The sequence below is a fragment of the Hippocampus zosterae genome, chromosome 14, assembly GCF_025434085.1.
Source record: "Hippocampus zosterae strain Florida chromosome 14, ASM2543408v3, whole genome shotgun sequence".
Classification (NCBI taxonomy): Eukaryota; Metazoa; Chordata; class Actinopteri; order Syngnathiformes; family Syngnathidae; genus Hippocampus; species Hippocampus zosterae.
The window spans coordinates 19,042,016-19,053,051 of record NC_067464.1 but is presented as its reverse complement, the minus strand read 5'-3'; the positions used below and the strand labels follow the sequence as shown (position 1 = coordinate 19,053,051).

General features: G+C 42.8%; 1 protein-coding gene across 11 annotated transcripts in view; it reads left to right on the top strand.

The window, feature by feature from the left end:
• Nucleotides 1-6,131: 6,131 nt before the first annotated feature.
• The window catches only part of nrxn3a (neurexin 3a), a 110,373-nt gene continuing 105,468 nt past the window's right edge, over nucleotides 6,132-11,036 (top strand). For 7 of the 11 annotated variants that reach the window (XR_007966496.1, XR_007966494.1, XR_007966495.1 and 4 more), the window contains exon 1: nucleotides 6,132-6,413. The gene's annotated coding sequence lies outside the window, so the exon portion shown is untranslated. The remainder of the gene's footprint in view (nucleotides 6,414-11,036) is intronic. The other 4 variants (XM_052085659.1, XM_052085657.1, XM_052085658.1 and 1 more) reach the window with 1 other exon arrangement.

The window sequence follows — 11,036 nt, the reverse complement described above, 5'->3', positions numbered from 1 at the left end:
ATCAATAGTACTTTGCTGGCAACCATTCCCTGTTCCCTTCGGATATATACTCATTGCGGGTAGTAAAAGTCCTAATGGTTTCAGCCTTTCTCTTTCACACTATCTTTATCACCATCACCAACCGCTAGTGTTCCATTCCGTATCGTCATTTCTTTCCTTCCCAAAGGCAAATATGCTCTACTAAGCAAATGTTGCGATTCCACAGATAAAATATGTTCAAGATTTCTCATCACTTCACGTGAACCCTTATTCCCGGTATTAATGTTTCTCCCATGGGAGTGAATATATTTACCAGGCCAAAGATACTGTATGTGATCCTCCATGACCTCATGTCAATTCTAGGAATCTCTGTTCACTGTTTTACATACCCCTAAAACATTTTGGCTGATTTTACATTCATTATGTCTTTACTAAGTGAGGGCAAAACATCCACTCATCCATCCATCCATCGCGGGCGTACTGGAGCTGGGATAGGTCCCAGCTGTCTCCAAACAATAGGTGGTGGACAGACACCCTGAACTGGTTGCCAGCCAATCGCAGGATACACATACTGTCGGTTTCATGTCAGACAATATTTTCAAGGACCAGCCTTTCAGGTGTGACAGATAAATAAGAATAAGAAAACCTTTATTCATTCACAATGGAGACATTCCCAATTGACAGCAGCAAACATATGAAATGAAGAAAGTAGAAGAACAAAAATTGTAGGAGCTGCTGTAAAGGCAGCCACTCTTGCGGTGTCATCTTGAAATCAATGATACAATACAATATGATATAATAAATGTAATACAAATACAATCAAATAATATTATATGACCTACAGTACATGAAAACAGCGGTATTTTTAAATCATAATAAACACGAATCATGACACAAGGAGCATCCTATCTGACCACAACACTCTGGACGCTATGGTAGCGCGCCTTGACCTGCATCAAGAGTGACATACTGTAGACGGATGTAACAGAACATCCGGTAATTTTTCAAATTAAAACATATTTTAGAGTCCGAAATAAATAAAAAGGAAGTCATGTAAGTTACTTATTCTTTCTGTGCGGCCCGGCACCAAATGACCTGCGGTCCGCGATCCGGGTGTTGGAGACCACTGCTGTCGACAAACAACCATTCACACTTTCAGTCACACTTGGGGATAATTTGGAGCATTCAGTTAATATACCATGCGTGATTTTGGAATGTCGGAGGAAACCAATGTAATGGTTCTGTTTGTGGCCAACAGATGGCACTGTAGTACTCCACCTGCAGCTGCACACCTGCTGGTCATTGTGTTATTAGTTGTCTGTTTTAAAAGGACTCCCGGCACGACCACTCGATGTTGGGTCATTGTTTGTTCTGTCATGTTTCTGTTACTGTTCGTTTTTTGTTTTTGTTTTTTTTGCTTCAGCCATGGTTTTTGTTTGTTACTTTGGATTATTTTTGTTTCCATGACTTTTTTGTTTGGATTTATTTTCCCTCAGTATTTTGTTAACACCCTGCTCCTCCTTCCTGCCTGCTTTTTGGGGTCCTCCACCACCACGCATCGTGACAACCAGAGACAAATTGATTCAACAAAAAAACAAACCTTGTGCACTCACATCCACAAGGGGCTGAATATCCTTAGAAGTTTTGCTTGTCTCCTTCGGTTAGTCAGCAGCTAACTATGCTTTTGGTATTATCTTTACTTCATCATGACTGCGCAGAGCTGACAAACAATTATACAGTGACCAGTGACCTCACAGATACCATTTTTTAACAGAAACTCTTCAGCAAAGAGTAGGAGTTGTGATAATAGGAAAGGGAGCCCATATCCATCCCCTGCCCCCATTAGCTTGCGGTATCTGATATGAAAATTCATGAAAAATACTTTTTTGTCTCTATTCTTCTAATGGTGGGGTTTGGGGGGGGGGGGGCTATAGAAGAAACATTAACACCTGCTAACCGATCAAACAAAGTGAGGATTGCACAAGCATTCCGAAACCTGAAAGTATTTGAGGAGCGATAAAGGACATCAAAGCTGAGAGCAAGTCCCACAACAAGCTTATTAGCAGACATATCATCTGGGAAGATAAGAGTCACTTCACACTGGAAGTCAGCAATGTTCTCACGATGACAAAGCAAAAAGGAAACAAATAATGAAGTACTCTTCCATGATATGAAACACAAACTCACTGGCTGATTTCAAAACATAATATCACATAATAAAATATAATGCAACTTGGTTGCAAGGAATCGTCATTCATATAATGATATTTTTATTGCTTTTTTTTTTCAATCTGCTTGAGAGACGATTTCCCTTAATGGCTGTCACGAAAGAAGCTGACACGTTCGACCTTGTCTAAGTCACTCTTAGTGGTGGCTGTTCACATTGCCCCCGCTGTTTATATTACAGTTATTGTCGAATATTCAAATTTGGAATTGCCATATAAATTAATCGTGTGCTTAATTTAGGATGGTCAAGTAGTTCAGTATAACCTTAAGATTCAAGATTATTGCCTTTCCAAATTTTTAACTACCATCAGAATTCCCCACGTCGCCCAATTTAGACCATTCATACTTGCCCACACGCTTATACATGAGGGCCTTCATTACCATGGAAATGGACCGTTAGTGAAAGTTTGAGTAGCATTGGTCAGATGTCTCAGGTTTAAGATGAAATGCAAAACGTATTCATACATTTGAAAATAAACTGCATTGTCTAAACACGGGATGTCTTTGGATGCCTCCATGTTTTATGTGTCAAAGAATAATAATAATAATAATAATAATACATTTTATTTATAAGCGCCTTTCAAGACACCCAAGGACACTTTACAATAACAAAAAACCCAATACGGGTTGAGCAGCGGCAGCCAAAACAGCATTGTATCTACTCCAGTTAAGAACAACTCCTCACACTGATATCCACAATCGTTTTATTTCACTTCAATCATAGAACACCGTGAAAACTAAAAAGACATTCCAAACATTAACAATCAACATTTACAATCATATGTTTGACACAACATTGAATGAATAAAAAATGATAACATACCATGTGCACCTTGTCACCCGACAGTAGATAAATTGAAAATAAAGTCAACCAGACGATATCATGCTTTGTCTCTACACTGTAGAGCAGGGGTGTCAAATTCATTTTTCTCACGGGCCAGATTTCAGTTAGTTTCCCTTGGAGGGCCATTATGACTGAAACCATATTAAGAAGTCAAGAATAACGGTTTATTCACCTATTGTTTAAGATACTGTAATGAGGGGTTTGATCACAAGAAAATGCGTACAGCGTCACTCTTAGTTATTATAAACGAGAATTAGAACTTTTGGTAGTGATTTCAGGAAGCATCATAAAAGTTGACATCTTTGATTTGCTTTCGCGGACCAGATAAGATGTTGTGGCGGGACAGATCTGGCCCCCGGGCTTTGAGTTTGACACATGTGCTGTCGAGCTTGCTGTTGAGTCTACAGCAAGTTTTGGCTCTCCTGCAATATTTTGCACCATCCAGCATACTGCACCCTAAACCGAAAGTGACGGTTTAGAAAATATTCAACGTCATAGCTTAAAAAGATTTCACGGAAAAAAATAAATATCAAGGTTTACATGGAAACGAATACGTATTCATAATATAACAAACTCAGACAATGAAACACTTTATTCATCCACCTCTATTTTGCTGCTATGGAATTTCCCATAGTGTGGGACAAATAAAGGTTAACTTATCTTACCTTATCTTATCTTAAATAAAACAGATTGTAGTTGTGTGGTAACCAATTGGAAAACAATCCTAGCGCCAGCTACAAGTGGCATAAGAGAAGAGAGAAACAATTAGCCCACAAATGTGCTCTGTCACAGCCTTCGCACATGGCACGTCTCCATGGAAACAGAGGCCAGAATTGAAGGCTGGTTCTCGAAGGCTGCGTGAATTTGGACACCAGCGTGCGCTCGAGTTGTGCCGGAAGTTACGTCTTGTCGACGAATTTGGCGTTTTGCAAAAGTGGTCTATGAATTTAAACAAAGCTATGGAGCCTGTCCAAATTCACCACAGTTTAGGTGGGCCACGGAGGCTACACAAGGAGGAGCCATCCTATTCGACCAGTATCCCGCAGAATGGTCCCAAGTCTCTCACTGGGTTATCGAGGGAAATGGGTTTTTCATACACTATAATATATTTTAGTTTTTCAGTGTACACTGCACCATGGGCATTTTATCGGTTTCACTTTTACAAATAAATAGATAAAAATTAAAAAAAAATATATAGATATATGTATTTGAAAAAAAGCAGGTCACCTTTCACATCTGGTAGCACGTGACCTGCGTTACCGGAAGTTCTTAGCCGTCACAGCAGTCGGCAATTGCAGCTTGCGATCAGACCTGTTGCGAAATATTTTATTTTTTATTATGACGATGATTATGATTGTTATGATTCTGTTTGTTTCATCTGTAATTCTCCGTTGGCACTGGCAAAGAATGGAAACCTGGAGGGCCGAGAGAAGCATTTTAAAACGGTACACCTGAGCTCCTATCACGCGCTGCAAAAGTGCGTCCGATGCTTCCGCGTCAGGGCTCCCACCAAGGTAGGAAGTGCTTTCATTTTCACTAACTCCTAAACTCTTGCATCGACTTATTTTTTCGGTTTCAATCATGTTAATGGCACTTATTGCTGTTGCTAATCATGGCATGCGTGTGTGTTTGCGAATAACCGTAGACTATCCTCGCGTGTACATGGGCGTGCCTGTTTGTATTCGTGCACGTGCGGTATCGGTCGATCGCGTAAAGTTGATTGGCTTGAAAAGCAGATTTTCAGTGAAAAAAGGGTTGGGCACCCCGATTTTGTATTGTGCATATGAAGAAAGTCTTGCTTTTTAAAACAGTGGGTGCCTTGTGGTTGGCTGGCATCCAGTCTAAGCCCCAACCCATCGTCAGCTGTGTTAGACCTAATGGGTCGCACAAGCGGCATGGTTTTTGCCTTCAGTAACGCTCTCCCGGATACAAATGTAGTGTCCTTTCAAGGAGACTGGAGGAGAATGTAGGTGGAGAAGAGAGAACGAAAATGGATCCCCACAAACTCACGTGAACAATGCGCGAGCGCGCGCGCACGCACGCACACACACACATGTGCGCATGCGCGCGTATGCTTTAACAAACATTTTAAAAGTCCCTTGATTATTTTCAACGTCATTATTTAGGGTTGTTTTTTTAATTAAGTACAGTTTGCAATATTTTAATTGGCACACCGTCTGCATTTTCAGTTAGGCTGCGGGTTTCAATGTCTTGGCCAGCATCAGAAGTGTGCCCTTAAACTAACAAGGCTGGAATCAGTAATGTGTGTGTGTGTGTGTGTGTGTGTATATATATACATGTATATGTACACACACACACACACACGAGTTCTATCGTTAGGCTTTCGGATTTCTTATTACAAGCAACCTACACTTGCCTGTGGATTGCCGTTTATGTATTGTGAAACATTTTAGTAAAACCGCTTTTATACAGGTGCGCGTCATGTGCGAAAACAATGCCTGAGGCAAGTAATGCAACTTTTTTTTTTCATTTTCCATTATTTTGCTCTTTGAAAAATAGTGAGGTATTATGTGCTCAGAAAAAAACAACCACAATGTGACATCCATGTCTTTTTTTTCAGTGGCGTTGAACTGAAAGGCATACTACACGACCCAAATTTTGAAATGTTTCTTAGGTCAATAAGGTAGAAAATGTTTGAAACGCTCTAGGATGACGCAGTGTGATTTCACACCGCTGCAATACAGCCATCATATATAATGTGCTTTTTTTTCTAACGCCATTTTTGCAGGTTAGACCTCGCACGCTTGTATTTTTCTAATCTTAAAAAAAATCTTATTTAAGTGAACAAAAAAAAGACACGCTGGAACTAATTGTTTCTGGCTTTACCATGCAGCGTGAAAGTCGAGCTTGCGGTACGCGGGCCCGCATTTCGCTCTCCTCGACCACGGGCTCGATCCAGCAGTCGGCCATGCAGCCCACCGAGGCACACATCCACACGCGTACTACGGATCAGGACGCGCGTGCGTCGGCTTCACGGAAGAGCCCGTGCGCCTTTAAAAGGACGAGCGCTGCTATTGGGTGGAAAGGCGGGCCCGAGCGCTGCGCGTGGGCGCGGTAGCGTGTGCGTGCGCGCGCTTCTGCCTGCACCCGCTCCTAGTGGTACACAAGCGACAAGCCACCCCCCCTTGTGCGGACACCGTGTACCGTGGTCGAAGCACCTGCGACAGGGACGTGAGAGTCAACCCGAAACCGTCTGGTGGTCCCCACCCCGCCAATCTGCACGAGCGCCAATATCTGCAAGCAGGATTAAATATATATATATATACTTCAAACTACTACAGCTCCCTGGGGACCTAAAACTGGATTTACCATTCTGATGTTCTCGCTGGTCTGATTGTCGGAGGTCAGAAACATCACCTTTTTGCTGTTTTGATCTAATTTAAACCTCTCAGGTGGAACTTCGTTTGGAAGAAATGTCTTTATTTTTAAAGAGGAAATAACATCCCTTACGATCAGGTATCGCACCACTGTACACGTAAAAAAATATCTTTGGAAATGCAAACATGCGCCTCATTCGTTCGTTGGCGTTTTAAGGTGATTTCAAAGAGGAAAATGTCTCACGTTGGCCTCAATGTTACCTCAGTGGAAACGAGGCAGTGTATCCGCGAGAGCGGATAGAATTACACGCGTCTCGTCGAGGTGATGCCTTCGAATTGTAAAATAATTTCTCGACGATTTTGATTACGAGCTTTGCGTCAAAGTGACAGCAGCCATCCACCCGGAGACATGTTTTTTTTTAACTTTCATTTTTCCCATTTTTTTAAGATTAATTATAAATGACCCCAACGTCGGTGTCCAATGTCCTCACATCGTTCTCGTCGTCAGGTTCCCTTTAGGATGTAAAACAAACACGCCAGGCTCAACCCTTTGCGCCGGTCAAACACGCCTTCTTCTCTCTCTCTCTCTATCGCTCTCTCTCTCTCTCTTTCTCACACACACACACGCACACACACAAACACATAAGCTCGTGCGCAAAAAAACGCACTGCATGTAAATACTAATTTAATATATTTCGATCATCCGAGCATGCTTTGCAAACAGCGACTCGACCATCTTTCGGCAGCAATTGTAAAATCCGTCACGTTCCTCCATTTATGCGCCGTTTTCCTGCGGCTCCAAATCTCGCATGCTTGCGCACTTTTCAGAATCCGTGCAAGAAACTGCAATCGTTCCGGGCATCCAATCACACAAGGGAAATTATCTTTTTTTTTTTAATCAATGACGTTTGCATGCAGACTGTGTCTAAATAAGAATGAAATCAAACGATATGCATATGGAGTTTTTTTTTTAACAAGGCAGCCCGCAATTAACACTGATCGTCTTGCACGTCCAGTGCATGTGTGGTCTGGAAAAAAAATTTAAAAGACAGATTTAAAAAAAAATTACCTCCCTAAAATAACGTTTCATGCAACGGAGGTTGATAAACGATGCGTTTTCTACTTCAACATAATCTGCGTTCCATGCTGCATGATGCGCCAATCGTTGATCATTTTTCTTGCTTTCTGTTTCCTCCCTTCAGCGAGCGCGGAAGAGCAGGTTTCGGCCTTCTCGTTGGCTCAGCTTCAAATAACCGATTAAGCAATGGAAATATAAATGCAAATTGTCCTTCTTTTTTTTACATTTATAGTGCGGGATGTCATATTTTAAACGGCGACGAGGCCCTAATTTGGTGCGCCGGAGAAAGTCTACCTGCGAAAAATAACGCAGGAGGCCTCGCCGTTCCATCAAACACCCTAGGAAGGGGGGGGGGGGGTCTTTTTCAACTGATGTCAAGGTCTAAACTAGTGAGAATAAGCAACGTTAAGAGGACGCCCACCGAACTTTATTTTGATGTGTGGCTGTTGCAGGTTTCTGTGTCCGATTTTGAAGACTTAATCGGATTAAGATGTAAGATTCTCCTTGCATTTATGCGGAGGGAATTCCCAATCAGGCTCTTTCCAGAAGAGCTCGGGAATGGGCGTGGACCACAGTGTGCTCTCTCCCCCCCCCCCCCCCCCCCCCCCCTGTCAAAGGGCCAAAGGTGTTTCATCCTTGAACTTGAATTAAACATTCATAGGATAGCGATGAGTTGAACAAGCTTCTGGCCGTCTATGACGTACACGTACAATGTCCCCAATTAGCGATTTTCCAAGCTCGAGCTGTGTCAAGTGCTGCATTGCCGTGCGAGTTGCAATCGATTGATATATTTGTGGACGTGTGCTCAATCTTGAGAAGTTGCCAGCCGTGAAATTGAAATGTGCGATTTACAGCCTTTCGGCGCGTATGTATAAATCTAATTTTGATGGGGCGTCATCGGGTATTTAGGAAATTTGACCGTGCTGTTTTATCATTTGCTTGGCAGGTGATTAACTGTGATGACAAACCAAGCGCAAAAAGTCAAGGGCTCTCAAGGTAACACGAATCCCTATAGGGCGTGGAAAGTCAAATAAACGGGATTGAGACGACTGCTCTGCTCGGATTTAGATCAAGGTGCTCCTTTCGTCATCTGTCGTTGTTCGTTTTTTTCGAGACGTGTGCGCTTTACCATCGCGTGTGAAATATCTCGTCTGCGCCTCGTGTTTACAGACTCCCCACATGATATTAATGAATACGCAAAACGAACGAGATAAATGGCCGTCGTCTGGTTTTTCCATTGCTATCATATGAGAGAGGGGAAAAAAACGCGATTAGGAGGCTATTTCAATCAGACGCAAAGGTGTTACGTAAATGGCTCTTTTGTCGGGGGTGGGGTGGGGGGGTTCGTGAATTTTGGGGCGCGCTTGTGTGTAAAACGTGTGCGTGTGTCTCGTCGGCCCGTTTATGTCATGTTTTAATCTCTGCAATGATTGCGTGTCGTCATGTGTATAATTCGTTCCAATATGCCCGCGTGCATATTTAGCCATATGATCGCGCGTGTGTGTGTGTGTGTGTGTACGCGTAATGTTCGTGCTCTCTAACGGGGGGTGATGTAATGCCGTTGAAGGGTGCTGCAGCAGAACCATACAACCCAAAGAAGGCGTGTCCCGCCTGCAGAACAGCAGGAAAATAACACGTTTCGCCCACGCGTGTACTCGCCGAGATCCTCACACCGGTGCATTCTCGTTGCGTTCACATATGCTGCCATTTGTCTTGGATGATTTTAATTTGCTAATTAAAGGTTAAGAAAACCAGGGAATACGTTTGCGACCCTTTTTTTTAAACTGCTTCATTTTGCTTGGTAGTTTGGTGTACTGATATTATGTCATAGTACTCTTGTTTGTGTAGATTATTTATGTAACATTATTTATTTATGTAACAACCCTAAAAATGGTTGAATCCTTTGCTTATTTCCCCATCAAGAGAACCACCATTTTTGGCAGAGAATTTCCAACATTTAGAAAATACTAAATTTCAATAAAATAATAATAATGACAATACATTTGGGCGGCCCGGTAGTCCAGTGGTTAGCCCGTCGGCTTCACAGTGCAGAGGTACCGGGTTGGATTCCAGCTCCGGCCTCCCTGTGTGGAGTTTGCATGTTGTCCCCGGGCCTGCGTGGGTTTTCTCCGGGTGCTCCGGTTTCCTCCCACATTCCAAAAACATGCATGGGAAGCTGATTGATCACTCTAAATTGTCCCTAGGTGTTACTGTGGGCGTGGATGGTTGTTTGTCTCTATGTGCCCTGCGATTAGCTGGCAACTGATTCAGGGTGTCCCGCGCCTACTGCCCGAAGATGGCTGGGATAGGCTCCAGCGCCCCCCGTGACCCTAGTGAGGATCAAGCGGTTCGGAGAATGGATGGATGGATAATACATTTTATTTATAAGCGCCTTTCAAGACACCCAAGGATAGTTTACAATAACAAAAAACACAAAACAATACGGGTTGAGATACTAAAGTATTTTCTAAATTGAGCTGGATGACATATATTCTGCATTCTTTCCATTGCCATACAGTTTATCCTTGGGGAAGTTGTATGTTTTTACCATAATAGCCTACATAATCATGAAAGGTGCTGTTGTCACTGTGCTGGTAACCTCAGGAGCTTTGCTTGACATGAACATGAGAATATGCATGTGTATCGGGAGTCGAGGCCTTGCAAGAGTGCAATGTAATGCTGAGTCCAGTAATGATCCTTGTACCGATGCCATCATTTGTGTAATGATCATGATCCGTTATTCACGACTCCTTGATATGGAACTATCGACCCTGAATGTGAATGTTGTTTCAAATAGATCCTGATCCACCTGAAATTGCTTCCGAATTATACGCTGCTGTGTGTCTGAAATGTTTTGGTGTTGGACAGGCAGATTATTGACACCCTTTTGGATACCGTGAGATTGCAATTTTAACCAAGTCAAAACTTTATAGACCCACACTAATTTAGATGTGATTAAAATCTGTGGACATACAGATAATTCAACTATTAAAAACATGTGAATATTTGGCGGCGGGGGGATGGGGGTGTAATGGCTAAAAGCAGCTGTGTTTCGACCAAAATGTTTTTCCTCGAGCAACGTGATGAAGAGAAGAGAGGAAGGGATGGCTGATGTCTGGGCGGTTCATGAGCTGCCTGAGTGGGAGTGGATGAGGTGGAACATCCTCCCTCGCTCTCTGTTTCCACTCGTCTCCTCCTCCTCCCATTTACTGTCAGTTCCGGATAAAACATCATCCCACTGCAGCAAATATACTAAATATCAAATACGCAATTTGAATAGTCTCCCCTCACGATAATCGAATTCTGCGGATCAATTAAGAGATTGTTGACAATATTTTCAGGTTTCAAATACTCCGGGTGGGGGATATTTTGTTGCCGCATTTGAGCTCTGCGTTGCTGCGGCTTTTTGTCCATGTGATCGAGTCACCTGCTGTAACATTACTGTCAAGTAGCATTCATTTAAATACAAGAGGGCCCGCTGGCAGGTTTTATTTTTTTGTTGTGAGTGCACGTGACACTGAAGCACACACACGCACACAAACACTTACCACCCCCACTCTCTCTCTCTCTG